At 45.5% G+C, this 17,456-nt stretch overlaps 1 protein-coding gene across 2 annotated transcripts in view; it reads right to left on the bottom strand.

Moving 5' to 3' along the window:
* The window catches only part of TMCO4 (transmembrane and coiled-coil domains 4), a 572,429-nt gene that overhangs the window by 405,620 nt on the left and 149,353 nt on the right, over positions 1–17,456 (bottom strand). The window lies entirely within an intron of this gene.

The raw sequence follows: 17,456 nt of genomic DNA, 5'->3' as shown, positions 1-17,456 counted from the left end.
TCACTTTCTGCAGTTTACTGCAGATCTGAGGCCAGAACTAAGGTCATTTCAGATTCTTTAGAGTTAAATTCTAGTATGGGATTCAGCCTGTTCTTATGTTTGTCTAGTGCATGTTGTAATTTCAAAAAGTGAAAAAACTAGCAATTGTGTAAATTGTATTTTACGCTTAGTTCAGTGTAGGAATTGATATGATTCGAGATCTAAACATCTCCCAATTTGGATATACAATTTGCATAATCTTTATTTTAAGTTTACATTGGGCATCCCACCCATAAAAATCTAACCTCCAGATGGTACAAGGGGAATTGGAACCTTCATGAATGTAACGTAAGGGGGTAGAGAGGGGTGATGCACATTTTAACCACCTTTGGGTATACTAAGGAAAAGGTTAAGAACTTATTGGGTTAAACCTACACTTCTAAAATATGCGATCCTGAGTCGGAGAGAGGGTCTTAATCTGCACAAAGAGAATGTTTAATTATTTTAATCCAGTATGCAATTGCAAATTGCATCTGGAATGCATGGGACCTGAGAGCTAGAATCCAATGGAGTAGGTTTAATTAACTGTTTTCCCTAGTCATTAATATATTTCTGTGTAGTAAATGTATAGTGGGCCCTGATGCCAACTACAGTATTTTTAAGTAATTTATGTAATTGTATCACTACACTTATTTGATTTTATGAATGTTCCAAAGTACATCATTGAACCTTACCTGAAAATATTACACCTGATTGCATTTGTAGAACTTTTCTTCTACTTCCAAAGTAATCAATGTATTTTAATTGTGCCCATTATCCTTGCATCACACACCATCATAACATCTATGCCCTAGGGGAGACGGTAAAGATGAACCGTAGCTATAAATAAGTCTTCCTACCCTCTCTAACTATATATTCAGACACTGGTTTAAGAAATGGGCTATTTTGAGGTTCCTCCAGATCTGCATGAAACGGTGTTGGATATTCTTATAAATCTTCAAAGTGGTAGAATTCTAGAACTTCCGTATCCATTTCTATATATATTAGGGTAATGGATCCCTCACCATTGGCATGCAAATTGTAAGCATGTCGTTATCACTACCAAATGTATGAAATCACGGTTCTCATCATCAGGGACTCCCATTAGACTCAGTTGGGCCGCAGTTAATCAGGAAATGCAAAGCAATGACAATTTTCTGCAAAGCAACTGCTTTGTATGGATTTAATACTGGGCAAGTAGCAAACATGTGCACCCAGTAGGCAGCATACTCGAAGGCAGGTCATGAGTAATTTCCACATTTAACCAATCCAACCATTTAAGGACCCACCAAACAATCTAGTCATCTAGATTATTGGAGAATGCATGATAATATTTTGAATTTTTAAGGATTGGAGATTCATATAAAATCAACCAAACATCTGGCTGCTCTAATCATGGATCTGTAAATATTTGCTTAATTTGTGACATAGATTCACAAATTTGCTGCCATATCCTGGAAGAATCGGAGAAGCCCTTGATCGGACAGCAGAAGAACTACTTCAGTCAATTAAACTGGGGAATTGTAAGTGCGCTACTCAGTCGTGAGGGTCTCAGGAGCTGGGGGGAAAGGGGCCAGCAGTTCGTTCAGTCGAAAAGCCAGGTCTTCAGAGCCTTCATGAAGGAGCTCAGGGAAGTGTCACGTCTGATGTCGGTTGGGAGCTCCTTCCAGATCTTGGCCGCAATGTAGAAGAAGGATCTTCCCCCTGCTCTGGCTCTGCAGATGCGTGGGGTTTCTGCGAGGAAGAGGTTGGCGGAACACAGGTTTCTCTTGGGTACGTGGAGAGTGACTATCATTATTGGGGTCCGGTGTTGTGTATGCTCTGTAGGCGTGGGGGAGTATCTTGAAGGTGATCCTTTTCATGACTGGGAGCTAGTGGAGCTTGTGAAGGTGTTGACTGATATGTTCGTGTGGAGGGATACCGAGTACGAGTCTGGCGGCGGGAGAAGAAGGGGATTGTAAGATTTTTAATAAACTCTTACAGTATGGGCTATTAAAGGAGAGCGTCTCCACCCACGCAAAACACACGTGCGGGATAAGGTGCAAATACCGTAAAGAAAAGGCATTCTCGATAGCTAGCTCGGTCGGAAAGAAGGAGAGCTATGAGGCAGTCAGGCACGCAGCGTCGAGTCGCAGCTTAGCAAGTTTAGTCGCAGTACTTTAGCGTTAGAAAGGCTGCGCCTCAATAGCAGATGAAGATGCTCAGGTAATTTCCATGCAATAACGATTTTGGGTTTGAAATATATAAATACAGTATTTAATTTGAAATGGGATCGTGTCTAAAGGTAATAAAAGTTTCACTACACAATGTAGATGCCCAGGTACTCCCCAGGCATAAACAAGTCTGGGTTAAAAAGATGTATATATAGAATTAATTTTGAAAAGGAAGCTGTCTTGTGTAAGGTGACTGGCGCCCAGGTGATGCGCTCGGCGTTTGCGATATACAAACCCGAACCACGAGCTCAACTGAAGTTGAGCTGCTCTTTATTGGGGCATTTTGATATAGCACAGATTTTCCCACGAGGGGTCAGCGCGCGGTACAATACCGTTCGAATTGCGGGTGCCTCAGCAGCAACACAGTATGGGGAAAGTAAACACTTCGGCAGCAATGGGGTCCAGCATATAGCACCAGAACAGGCCTCATCCTGTATACAGACCGATGCAGTCATTGAAGGAAGGTACCAGCAACCACGTAGCGCAGTAAAGCACAGGGCTCTGTGCCTATAGATGCCAAATCAAGTAAGGCATGAGCTGTACAGCCTAGAGCCTTACCACCCCGAATTCGCACAATATCCGGCGGCCTGCCTGCCAAATAACTTTGGAGCTGGGGGCCACTCTTACGTGGTGGCCGCGCATTACTGAAAGCCAGCCTTCATAAGTATCTAGCATAGAGTAATTTAATAACTTTACAGGTGAGGGCTGTGCCACCCCCAAAGGGACTGATCACATAAGCTAAGCAGGGCCAGGCCGGGTTAGGACTGGGATGGGAGACTCCCTCGGAACACCAGACGTTGTGAGCACAAGCACGGTGCTCTCCTGCCCTCAGCATGGTCAATGGTTCTCCACAAATTACCCGACTGGGGGGATGGCAAATGCCAGTCCAGGAAGAATGTGAAGTAAGAGAAAGGATTATAGACTAAAAGGCCGCCCCCAGCGTTGTCTGCCCCCATCATAACTATCTTGGTGCCTAAGCTAACCGACGATAAATGCAGTCAGTATGTCTATGGTAATTGTAGGTAGTTCTTGGTACGAAGCCATGAGCCTAGGCAGGTACTCAAGGTCCATAGAATCAGTACCAGAGAGGGGGGTAACAATAAACATCTGTTACACAGCGCAAGTATATCCTGGGGGAGCATGCGCTTCAAAAATATGACTGTTAGGTTTCTGGCTACCCCGTGGGGCCAACCTGTGATTCCATCCTGCCAAGTCAGAAATAAGTACAGTTGTTGAGTGGGGTGGCAAGTAAGGGAAAAGGTCCTATGTGGAAGTACCACAATGAAATGTGTGATCAATTATGTGTATAGTACACTAGAAGGAGCAATTGCTATTTCAAAAGGGTTAAAAGAAAAATATTCGTACAATACGACACTGGAGTAGGTATATACAAAGTTTAAGCAAACGTTTTGCCAAGGCAACATGCACTAGATGCATAGGTTCGAGCCCGGCCTCATAATAAGGACGGAACAGCAGTATTACATGATGTGCATGTGCTCTTAGCAGGGGCAATATGCCTACCCCAGTTACCCGAGGGGTGACACCAAACAGCAACTATTTATTAAGACAAAAGGATGAACTTCGCGTTTCAATGATCTCCCGCGAAATAAAACTACAAAAAAGAACAAGAGAAGCGCGTGGCACCCTCTTGTCCCTAATTCCCCCGAGAGGCTGACTAAAGTTGTCGAACTGGAGCATCCTTCGGATGCAACTCCAGCTCGACCTAAAAAGGGGTAGACTGGGGAAAACGCCTGCAGTCTCATCAGCAGAGCATGAGAAAGACAATATACTGGTGTTAGTGGGGTAACAATAGCTATCTGCTATGCAGCACCAGCCCCCCCCTGGGGGTAGGGTACTTCCAGAATCAGTACATTGAATGGGTAACAATAAACATCTGTTATGCAGCGCTAGCGTCCCCGGTGGGTCCTGTATTACAAGAGGGGAGGAAAAAGTCAGTTTCCCGGGGCCGGTTTCCCGGGACAAGGGCTGAGAACGCCCCCTGGGGCGTCCTGGTTAACAGAGGGACCAGCGCTAGCGACAACTTCCAATGCGCAGGAGAGAATGGAAGTGATACTTAAAATATATATATATATATATATATATATATATATTCACTGAAAAAACCATAGGTTATAGACCATATATAGTTAGGAATTCGCATTTACAAAACCTGATTTTACTCACACAAAACCATTGAAATTCCATATATAGTTAGTTGCACTAACTATATATCGCGCACCCGCAATCCACTGCTGATGATGTCACATATTACATCATTCATGACTTGGTCAGTGACATCACTGATGACATCACTGATGACATCTCAAATGACATCACTGATGACATCTCAAATGACATCACTGATGACATCACTGATGACATCTCATTTGACATTACTGATCACATCACTGATGATATCATTCATGTGATAATACGATGAACCTCTTCAGACTCTAATATAACCTTAGATACAATCAGTGTAAACAGACACTCACAGACTGTCACTCATCCATGGAGTTACTCACACACCTAGTCAGTCATGCAAAGAATCAATCACACCTCCATTTCCTCAACTATACAGTTATACAAACTTTACTTATTCAAACATATACTAACACATATTTACTCTCTTATACAATCCCTGATACAAGTTCACAATGATCCATACAGCCACTCACACATTCACTGGCTCTTATGCACAGTTATTTATATATGTCAACTCTCACATGTACTGTGTTTTACATATGTACTTACTTTGACATGTAGCACTGAGATATCCATTCACTCACTAATACACTCATGCACACAGTCAACCGCCCATACAGCTGTTTCCACATGCACTTTTGAAACCATACATCTAGTGAATCAACTGCTCACACATCTATGCACAGAGTCATATGGCTGAGATACCCGCCACCCCCTCTCAACACAATCCCCAAGGATGGGAAACCGGAAACGGTTCTGAACTTTTGGAAGGCGGGAGGGAGTGACCCTCCCGGCCGTATTTATTAAAATATGAAACAAAATCAAAACATTAAAATAACAGTTTCATATTATGTACAATTTCATTTCCACATTACGATGTTTGGCTAACCTTAACAGATCTCTAATACAAAGGTTCTCCTAGCCGAACTAACATCCTAGAAAACATTTGACTTGAAATTGTACATCCTAACGTTAAGGGCCAACGGCAAGGTCGTAACCGGTGTCAGATCCCTAAACCAGAAATGCCACCCTCACTTGTGAGGGGACCAACCGCACAGAGGCGTACCTCAAGTGCATCTACCAATTTCCCTTTGACTTGACGGGGGCCCCAATGAACTCGACGCCATTTAACGGTCGTCCGAGGACTCGTGTGAGGTGTCTAAAAGGTAGCGTAAACCCCCTCCCGAACCCCACACAACTTACCCATCTGCCGTCGCAGATGTCCTGGCCCCAGGAAATTCCCCAGGAGGGCCCGTAGCCCCTCCTATCCAGGAAGGGGCCTTGACCACCTTTCCTTTCCTTCCGGCGGCCTATCCTTAGACGGGACCGCCTCCCCGTTGAGGGGCCAATGGCCACCTCCCCCGAGCGCTCCCATCCGTAATGGGTGACGCCCCCCCCATAGGGATCTTCCAATTACTGCTCACCGATCATGACCTTACCGCCACAGGCCGGATAGTTGACCGGCTATCCGGACCCCCCACAACAACTCCTGCCTAAAGGTCATGTTTCAAACTCTTTAACCAAGCTATGAGGTCTCCTATGAGTAACTCATTCCCCACCCGGGACAAATGAACACCATCCCCCAAATACATACTGTCCCCTTTGATACAACCATGCGAAACAGAATGCAGTGTACTTGAACGAAACAATCTACTCACTTTGTTATTTATTTTCCTTACTGAATGATTCAGAGCAGAAACCGAAATAGCCCCCCGCCACACTTTTCGTGGGATCATATGGGACCATGCAATTGTGCACCCTGGAACTCTTCTTGCCAACCAACTTACTGTGGAAAGCATTGCCTCAAGAAGAAGTCGTCTACCAGTGGCCACCAAATCGTTGCCCCCAAGATGGACTATGATTATAGACGGCGGTGACCTTGTCCGCCCTAACAAACCCTCGAAGAAGGATTGAAACTGGTCAATACAGAGCCCGCCCTTTCCGTAGAAGGACACACTGTACCCGTATTCCCCAGCCACGTGAATCATGTCACCTGCTTTGAATACGTCCGCGGCACGCCTCACGTATGAGTGGCCCACGACCCACACCTCCTTTTTCACAGCCGGTGATGTCTGACCGCTGGTCCCCAGGTGTCGGGTCGACTGCACAGTCCGCCCCGCCTCGTAGGCTTGCGCAACTGAAAACCAAACAAAAACAAGAAGCGTGAGTACATCATTACAGCTTCACAACATGTGCAACCGCACATACCTTTTATAACAGTTCGAGGACCAACGCCCCACACGTTTTACCTCTTCTACACTCAGACCCCTGGCTGTAGCCTCTGTGGCAGCCCCTATCCGAAAGGAATGGGTCCCAAACTCGCCGGGGTTCAAGCCTGCGGCCGAAATCGACATCGCAAGCACCCGCTGGAACTGAAACTTCGTCAGTGGGGTGGTATCAGCGTGTCTCAACAAGGTCCCCCCCCATGATGCCACCCTCAGTGCTAAATATTCCTCCACGCAAAGAACCGGGCACATGGAAGACCCGGGAATCCTCCGTATGATTATGCAGTCCCCAATCGCACCCTGATCGGTTTTGGACCTGACAAACGAGACAGATATCGTCTCCTCTTTGACCTGAATGTGCTCTCGGCACAGTCCCCCCATCGTATCCTGCTTGTTCTTCGCCACTAGTTCGCTTACCCGCATAGCCCCATGGAATGCTAGCGCAAAAGCGGCTCGGAATAACACTGTTTCATACTGGGATGAACATGTTGCAGGGAGTACGGATAATAACAGGGCCAACCTATCTAGACCTATCGGGTGCCTCACATCTGTTCTGCGACCCTCAAGGCGTTGCCACCCACGCAGTGCTTTTTGCACCACGAATGACGCTGTTGGGTCCTGGATCCCATGAGCCCTTGCCATAAAGGAAATGGCGGCCCGATGCCTCTGGGCCGTAGCTACTGATTTGCCTGCCTGATGTAAAGACAGCAGAAATTTTACTACAAACTCTTCCTGGCCCCAAAGCTCCCCCCTGGCAGCCCCCAAAAAGGCCCAATAGGAACGGAACGCCCCTTCATATGCCTTCCTCGTCCTGGGTGCTAAACTCTCTCCCACGAGGTTTTGTAGTTCGGGGCACCGCGAGACCAGAGAGCTTCGGGAAAGGGTGCTGCCACCGGGTCCGCTGTGGGCAGAAAACCCCAGAAGGCCTGCATACGGAAACGAGAAAGCGCATCAGCCGCTTGGTTCATTACCCCCGGCACATGTCTTGCCTTAAATAGCACATTCAATTGCATACACAATAACACAATTTCTTTGAGCAGTCTCAGAATCCATTTGCATCGTGCTGCTTGACTATTGATACACTCAACCACGGTCATGTTATCGGACCAGAACACCACAGAGTGATCCCGAAACCCCTCAGGCCAAGTTTTCAGGGCCACCAGAATAGGGAAAAGTTCGAGAAAAGCAATGTTACTCGTCACCCCGTCCTCGTGCCACCATGACGGCCATCTTTGGGCCGACCATTGTGTGCCAAATATGGCCCCAAAACCAATGCTCCCTGCCGAATCGGTCCACAGCCCCAGCTCATCGGAGGACACCGCTGGTTTGTTCCAGACAATTCGACCATTGAAATCCGCCAGAAATGCCAACCAAATGCGCATGTCCTGGCGAACCTCAGCCGAGAGCCTCGTGCGGTGATGACCCTCCTTCAGGCCGACCATGGCTTGAGCAATCGAGCGGGAAAAGGGGCGGGCCATCGGTATTACTCTCAGGGCAAAATTCAACTGGCCCACCATTTGCTGCAATTGATGCAGTTTTACCTTAGTCTCATTAATACACGTTTCGAGGGATGCCCTGAATTTTAACACTTTTTCTCTCGGTATTCGAAAACAACCTTCCTCCGAGTCGAGCTCGATCCCCAGAAACTCGAGGCAAGTCGAGGGACCCACAGTCTTACCTGGCGCCAATGGCACACCAAAATGGTTCATTAAGATACAAAATTCATTTAAGGCCTGTCCACATTCTGGATCCCCGGCTGTCCCCAGGAACAGAAAGTCATCGAGATAATGCATAACATGTTGAAAACCCGTCTTCCTTGTGAAGACCCATTGCAAAAAACAACTGAACCTTTCAAAATAGGCACAAGATACAGAGCATCCCATTGGCATACATCTATCCATGTAATAGCGACCCTGAAACATGAAACCAAGGAGACGCTGATCGTCTGGGTGTACCGGGAGCAACCGGAACGCTGACTCGATGTCTGATTTTGCCATCAGCGCCCCGGGCCCCAGGCGATTCAACATGGCGACGGCCTCATCGAAAGATGCGTACCGCACCGAACACACTTCCGGGTCTATCGCATCATTCACGGAAAGACCACGTGGGGCTGACAAGTTATGTATCAGCCGAAACTCACCCGGGTCCTTCTTGGGGACCACCCCTAAAGGGGAACAAACAAAGTTAGCAACCGGTGGCAAATCAAATGGGCCGGCGACACGACCTCGAGTCACCTCTTTCCCAATCTTCACCTGTACCACCGCCGTATGCTGCAAGACCGACAGTTGATTCTTACAGTTTGCTACACCCTGAAAATCCCCCACTGGGATGCGGAAACCATATGAAAACCCGTTCCGCAACACCCCAGCGGAAGCATGATCCGGGTATTCGTTGAGCCAAGGAATCATTGCCATGGTATCAATCGGGGTAGGTAAAGGCGCCCCTCGGACTATATCAGACCTGTTTGGCGCCTCCCTTACCACCGTTATCACCCGTTTTGGCTCTGCACATGGACTCAGGATGGGATGGCTGCCCACACCCCCCACACATCAGACATGAGTCTGAATTTGCATGACCCCTGGGGCCTCGTACATTTCCCTCTGTTGAAATTCCAACAAATCCCCCTTTTACCTGTGTTGCCACTCGGCTTCGAGTGGTACTCGTTACCTGTACCCGTCCGAAAGGGCGTCCCCGAGTATTGGCGGGAAGATTCACCCCCGTTACTCCCTAACAATGGCACTTTCAACATTCCTGTACTCTCCATCTTCTGCCAAGACACGGAGTCATAACAATCCCAAGTCAAAATTGGGTCGTGTTCTTTAGCTTTCCTGAAAAGGTTGTCATAGCAAAACCACTGATTGCCCCCATATGCTACGGAATACTCCATGATACGTGATTGATAAATAGGCAACTCGGTCAGCAACTCGGGCCTGCGCTCGCCCATAATGGAGGTAAAAATGCCCCACGCCCTGCCCCAAGTACCAATGTTTTCGTCAACCTTAAAGGCGGCCATTTTTGCGCGCCAAACACTCGGATGCATGAGCTCCTTTTGGCTCTTAACATGCTCCATCTCATAATGATCGGTAAGCAAGGAAAAAATGTTCACATACTTATTCGCCCAAATCTTTTCCTTAATTTCCATTGGGACATGCTGCGCCACCTTTTCCCTCCGCGAAGGTACAGACCCCTCCCCCGCGATCGGCAGTGGCCGCTTACCTGAACCAGACGCATTTTCCCCCGATGGAACCGGCGGGGTAACAGGAGACGATGCCTTCGCAGCCTCCCTAGCTTCCCGCATTTTCCTCATCACTGCCCTGGCGTCGTCAGCCGTGGTGCCCTCGTTATCTTTTCCCAACCACGCTGCCAATTGTGCCGCTAACTCGGGCGGCATATCTTCCCCGCTCACGGGGGTGACCACCACGGGGATCGGATTCCCCTCTCTCGGCACCGGGGTTGGCTCCTCAAGTGGGCTCTCGGGGACCGGGGACCCCCACCCGAGTGCCCCTCTTCTGGACCTCTTGCCTCTCCCATCCGGGACTGCTCCCGGCAAAGGCCGTTTCGGTCCTCCCTCCCCGTCCTTAGCCGCCATCTACTTCTTCAAATCGGCTACTTCCTTCATGAGCATGCGGAGCATCTGATCAGTGCTGACCCGCTTTCCGACTTTCTTGGGCATTCTCAGACGGAATCTCTGTAAGACAAAAGAAAGATTACAACGCTGAAAATTGCTCTTCGTTCCGTCTCGAGCTCACGTGCAGCGGGGAGGTGCAGCTTCCGAGCACAGGAACAAGAGGATGCTTTCTTGGCTTGTTGCTCCTTTTATTCGTCTTCAGGGCAGGCGTAAACCCGCCCCCGCCTGCCTCCGAGGGCGTGGCCGGTCGCGTCAGTGTCTAGGACAACCCACTCCAGGGCGGGAAAAGGCGCGCCCCGGCTACGCCGCTTCGGGCATACCAGCTGAGACTCGCCTCCCGCCCAAGATGGCTTCCCGGGGGGATCGTGGTACTCCACCATACGTTCGGGGGGACCGAATGGTCGCCCCTTTCCATACACCTCCCAGCCACCCACACACACACTCAGTCTCCCATACAAATACTTGGGCAACCAATCAATAACCCATATAGTTACTCATATAGCTACTTATCAACACATGCAACAGTTTACAGAACAACAGACATAATGATGCACAAATTAAGACAGTTTAGTCACTAACCCATGCACTCAGTGAGACACATTTAATCACTCACTCATACAGTCAGTCATGCACCTACTAAATCCTTCATCCAGACACTTATACATCCACTCATTCTTCAATATGTAAGACATATTTTAACTTTACAGAAACATACAGTCACTGGATGTTGTCATCAGTGATGTCATCAGTGATGTCATTTGAGATGTCATCAGTGATGTCATCAGTGATGTCACTGACCATGTCATGAATGATGTAATATGTGACATCATCAGCAGTGGATTGCGGGTGCGCGATATATAGTTAGTGCAACTAACTATATATGGAATTTCAATGGTTTTGTGTGAGTAAAATAAGGTTTTGTAAATGCGAATTCCTAACTATATATGGTCTATAACCTATGGTTTTTTCAGTGAATTTTCAAGGTTTTGTAAATGCTAATTCCTAACTATATATGGCCTATAACCTATGGTTTTTTCAGTGAATTTTCAAGGTTTTGTAAATGCTAATTCCTAACTATATATGGTCTATAACCTTTGGTTTTTTCAGTGAATGTATATATATACATACATATATAAACATATATCATCTGTATATCTATATAAATACAAACATAAATGCATGCATACATATACTTATATGCATACAGATGCATGTTATTTACATGAAAGTTGAAAAAACACTAATAAAAGCAAAGCTAAAAAGCCACCTCATTACAAACAGAATGGCTTTAACTTAAACGAGGGCGAGATCTATTGCATTTTCAATGCTTGTTTACTTTGGTTCCATCAAGAAGGCATTCAGATGTGTCACACATTTGCCATCAATTCTGAATGTTAGCACTCTAGTTGCACATTAGATCACTGTAGTAAAGCTACTGCTCACCAGGGACGTCTGCTGCTGGTATTCAAAGTGCATGTTTCAGTCTGCATGTCAGAATTTTTTTAATGAAATAGAAGAGGATTTGAGAAGTCACTCAAAATGATCCCTAATTTTTCTTTCTGAAGCACTAATCATACTTTCTATGGCAAAATTAACCCCCTCATGTTGTTCCTTTTTAAATTGAGTGTTTTCAGACTTATCACTTCATTCCAATCAAGATGGCTTCTGGTGTGCCATACTTTTGTCATAAGTAAGACTGTTAGCGCTCTAGTTGTTCTTTAGAACACTCTGGGACATTCTGTCATTGGGCTATACTTGGGGTACATCTGGGTGATATTTGGGCTACATTTAGGCTCTTTTGTCTCTGGTGGCCATCTTGGGAGACTGTATGTCAGAATTTTTTAATGAAATTGAAGAGGGTTTGAGAAGTCACTCAAAATGTGCCCTAATTTTTCTTTCTGCAGCACTAATCATAATTCATATGGCAAAATATACCCCCTCATTTTGTTCCTTTTTAAATTAAATGTTTTAAGAGTTACCACTTTATTCCAATCAAGATGGCTTCAGGTGTGCCATACCTTTGTAATAAGTAGGACTGTTAGCGCTCTAGTTGTTCTTTAGAACACTCTGGGACATTCTGTCATTGGGCTATACTTGGGCTACATCTGGGTGATATTTGGGCTACATTTGGGCTCTTTTGTCTCTGGTGGCCATTTTGGGAGACTGCATGTCAGAATTTTTTAATGAAATAGAAGAGGATTTGAAAAGTCACTCAAAATGTGCCCTATTTTTTCTTTCTGCAGCACTAATAATACCTTCTATTGCATAATATACCCCTCATTTTGTTCCTTTTTAAATTAAATGTTTTAAGAGTTACCACTTTATTCCCATCACGATGGCTCCAGGTGTGCTATACCTTTGTAATAAGTAGGACTGTTAGCGCTCTAGTTGTTCTTTAGAACACTCTGGGACATTCTGTCATTGGGCTATACTTGGGCTACATCTGGGTGATATTTGGGCTACATTTGGGCTCTTTTGTCTCTGGTGGCCATTTTGGGAGACTGCATGTCAGAATGTTTTAATGAAATAGAAAAGGATTTGAGAAGTCACTCAAAATGTGCCCTAATTTTTCATTCTGCAGCACTAATCATACTTTCTATGGCAAAATATACCCCCTCATGTTGTTTCTTTTTAAATTAAATGTTTCAAGAGTTACCACTTTATTCCAATCAAGATGGCTTCAGGTGTGCCATACCTTTGTAATAAGTAGGACTGTTAGCGCTCTAGTTGTTCTTTAGAACACTCTGGGACATTCTGTCATTGGGCTATACTTGGGCTACATCTGGGTGATATTTGGGCTACATTTGGGCTCTTTTGTCTCTGGTGGCCATTTTGGGAGACTGCATGTCAGAATGTTTTAATGAAATAGAAAAGGATTTGAGAAGTCACTCAAAATGTGCCCTAATTTTTCATTCTGCAGCACTAATCATACTTTCTATGGCAAAATATACCCCCTCATGTTGTTTCTTTTTAAATTAAATGTTTTAAGAGTTACCACTTTATTCCAATCAAGATGGCTTCAGGTGTGCCATACCTTTGTAATAAGTAGGACTGTTAGCGCTCTAGTTGTTCTTTAGAACACTCTAGGAGGCTGGAGTAGAACACAAAGGAATCAACTGACAGTCTCTGTCCTTGTTGGATGTACATGTTTTACTGAGAATGTCAGACTTCATTTTCACATGACTGAGAAAGATAATGTGAATTTACAGAAAATATGCTTTCAGTTTAGCTTATAGATCCCCTTCCAAACCACTGTGGGAAAATCATGAGATATTAGTTTTCTTTCAAACAATATTCATGATATCACAGCAGAAGGTTTTTTCACATGGTAAAATCACCTTAGAACCCACCACAATTCCTAAAACGAGTATGGTACCATCAACAAATGATTTATAATGTAACTAAAGTCCCTAAAACCCTCTATTAACTACAATGCTTTTTAATGAGGTGCTATCATGTATATTGGTCCCAAGATGGCTGCCAACACTTCTTGGATGAAGTGCTGACAGCCAATCAGATCAGATGTGTGGTTAGGCTCCGCCCAGATATATATCTTTTTTTGAACCTAAATTACTCAAAATCCACTGGAGCACATATATTGAGACCTAGCAAAGGCACATCGGGCTAACAGTCCCTACAATTTTGCCAAGTTTCGTGCAAATCCATTCAGCCGTTCGAGCTAAAAGTGAGGCCAACCGCCCTATGGAAATTAACATGGGAAAAACGCGTTTTGGGACCCCCCTTTTTTCTCGGCCCCCCCTTGATGAAACCCCCCCAAATTGTCAGGGGCTGCTCAGAAACAAAATGTTCCATTTTCCTGAAAATTTCAGCCAATTCCGTCCACAAACGCCAAAGTTATTAGACATAGAATTTTCAAAAATCCCATAGAGAAAATATCCTAACTATATATACCTACTGGCGACCGCCAGTAGGAGATATATATATATATATATATATATATATATATATATATATATATATATACCAGTAGGAGATATATATATATATATATATATATATAACACAGGTTGCCCTAGAGAGGATGTCACTCGTGAAGGGGTACTGCACACAGACCACCGCAGCAGAACCGGCAGGTAATCCCTCCCAAATCTCGTAGTGTGACCGCCAAACGCGTTTCAAGCAATGGATGCTCTTGTTCACTGGCTCTCTTCAATCAAGCAAGGAAAGCAGGTTTGAGGCGGAAAACATTATTTATTCAAATGCAAAGTCCCGCCCATGTGGGCGTCAGCAAAGCAGGGCATGCTGGTCTTTGTAGTACTGCCCGTGGCTACTTAGACATAGTTCCATCTAAAACCCGGTTGGGTACCGCTATCCAAATTGAAAAGTTCACTTGTAATATTAACCCCAGTGGGCACGAAAGATGAAGAGGCCACTTGCGATTCTGCCAATATGAACCCAGCCATTGACTTGATGAGAGGCGTCCAGCGGCACCCAATTGGTTTCTAATGAGCGGAACAACAAAGACCATGATGCAACAGTGCACACGCCGACTCGGCGAAACCTCTACTCCCACTGGGGCGGAACTTACTTGAATAAAGAGGCGTTCCTAACTCATTACGAACATTGTACCACAGTATTATGTTATTGTGAAAAACACCAAACGTGCATAGCCACCCGATTACGCCCAAGTGGGCGTTTTGATAATAACAACAATAGTTAAAGTTCTCAATGCCCTAGTGGGCGTGCCAATGAAAGTCATATAGTATAAATAACAAAGTTCTCCTGGCCCCAGTGGGCGTGACAGTGAAGATTGTCCAAGTGATTACACAATGGGGTGCTTCAAAATGAAAACATAGTCTGGTCAAACATTCCTAAGTACCTGCAAGGAAGAAAAGATTAAAATGACTGAAAATCAGTTGTGGTACAATGTTCGCGGTATTTCAGAGGAATACGATGTTCATCTGATGCCTCGCTATTTGTTTAAATACTGCGGCGACTTTCCACACTGCCATTAATGACATGCAATAATGGCGGATGCATTTACTGGCATTCCGTGGTGACCTGCTAAGTAGTCCTTTGTTTATGTTTACATTTGTTTGTGGATTTAAATGGCATGTTTATGGCGAGAAGGTTAGCGTGATCAAGGCTTAATCGTCGAAACGCGTTGTTGTTCCCAGTAAATCTTTATTGAAATGCACAAGAAAGCGTCCGAGCAGTCTGTTCGTAGTGAGCGGACGTTGGAGTGTATTATTGGGGACCCCCGGTGCCCTGGCTCGGACCACCCATTGACAGCGCTCCAGATTCACCGGGACTCGTGAAAATAATATATATGTATAGGAGTGGGAAGGATTTTGGAGCGTTAATATATATATATATAAATAAATTAAAAAGAGCAGCGTAGTAGGCTTACAAGCAGGCGGGCGGGCTAAACAAGTGGCCCCCAGACAGGAACAGACCGGTACTTACTGGGGGAGGCTGCCAGGAACAGGGACGAAGTAGAAGGAGTAATTAAACAATGTATGTTGTACCACGCCTCCACGATTGGTATCTGACTATCTCCCAATTTTGTTTTGATTGCATGGATGACCCATGGCAAGAGGGGACGATGCCGTAAGACTCTGAGCAGGACATAAGCATGCCACAATGGTTATGGAGACACACTGACAGGGCGGTGTGGAGAAGGAGGGCCACTCACTCTCGGATGCCTCACGGCTGGGCGAGTACGCCTGACGAAAAATCGGGGTAGCAAGCGGTGACGGCACTCGCAGCCCAGCCCCGGCAGACGGCAGGGCGCAGGAGAGACTCGCAAGGTAGCGAGTTGGGCCTGGCTCCGGGAAAAGGCTACCCCCCACACGCAAAGGGTCGTGGAAAACAACAAAGAACAATCTACAAGCTGTCAGGGTGATTTACGACCCTATGATATGCCAATGAGCAAAGGACAAAGCAGTGATTTATGGTCAGCCGATGATTTATGGCTGATGATTTATGATGCCCATGCAGAATGATTTGTGATAACAAAATGATGACAGATTTGTGACCAAATGATTTATGATACCCGATGATTTATGACCCACGATTTATGGCATCCGAATGACACTGAGCGATAACCAATTATGATAATGTATGATAATGATTTATGACCCCGGCCTGAGAAGGTACCCAGGGGAGTTGTACAAGTATGGCATATGTCATGAGTAATAAAAGTGCGGCCAACAACCACCACAAAAACAATGTCTGTTGGCTGTGAGTAGTTATGCAGGTACACGGGTATGGTACAGTTCTGGGAATGGGGCAGTGCGGCCGTTAATCACTCTGCACTGTAAAGTTGTCAATCAACCCAACATTCTTGCAACCATGCATTGCATGTTGCAGCCTGTGATAATTAAAGCAACCATTCCTTTCTAGAAAAGTTCCAACAGCTCATGCTAATGGCAGTTGTGTGCTATAAAATGCTTATATCATACCATATCAGGCCTAGAGTGGTGAACTATTCATTCTGGTACTGCGCCAGTGCCCAGTGGGCTGCATGCTAGTGGGTGGCTTACAGGGTTGGATGAGGTGTAGAAATCCAGGAGCCCTATAGGTGCCCTCCTAAACGTAGACTACTGCCAACACTCACCTGAGCATCCGGTTTGCTCTAACGCAAAGTAAGACCTTTCCACAGGTAGATTGTTCATCCAGGCCAGAATAGTGGATCTGCATTGCATATGAGGGACATTGTTTCTTCCGTGGATGACTGGAGTGGAAGTCGGAAGCTTGGGCCCATGCCTTAAATAATCTCCCTACAGAGGTGATAACAGACGTTCCACAGAGGAAAATAATGGACAAGCTTCATTCTGTATCAGCAGCAGCATACTGATCAGCGGGCATTCAGGCGGGAAGAAAGTTTTGTTGTGGTTAGCTTGGTATTTGCTTTAGAAAACTGGTAGGACATTTTGGGGCTTGTATAGGTGAACGATGCTGCCCTTGACTGCATTTATTTTTGGGGAGGTTTTATGCTTCAGTAAAAGATTACAAGCATTATTTAAAGTTTAGATGACAGCATTCCCAATCACACACACATGGCGGATATCCTGCCTGCCGCATTACAGTGATTACAATCTGTGACACTTGTAATATGGCTGACAGACTATCATGTCTACCAAACTAACTAAGGCCCTCCTTATGTGAACATATCCAAGACCAGTTTGGCTTTTGTCTTATTCA

This window comes from Lissotriton vulgaris, chromosome 5, assembly GCF_964263255.1.
Source record: "Lissotriton vulgaris chromosome 5, aLisVul1.2, whole genome shotgun sequence".
Classification (NCBI taxonomy): domain Eukaryota; kingdom Metazoa; phylum Chordata; class Amphibia; order Caudata; family Salamandridae; genus Lissotriton; species Lissotriton vulgaris.
The sequence above is the reverse complement of the archived record's forward strand: the minus strand, read 5'-3'. Positions and strand labels throughout refer to the sequence as shown.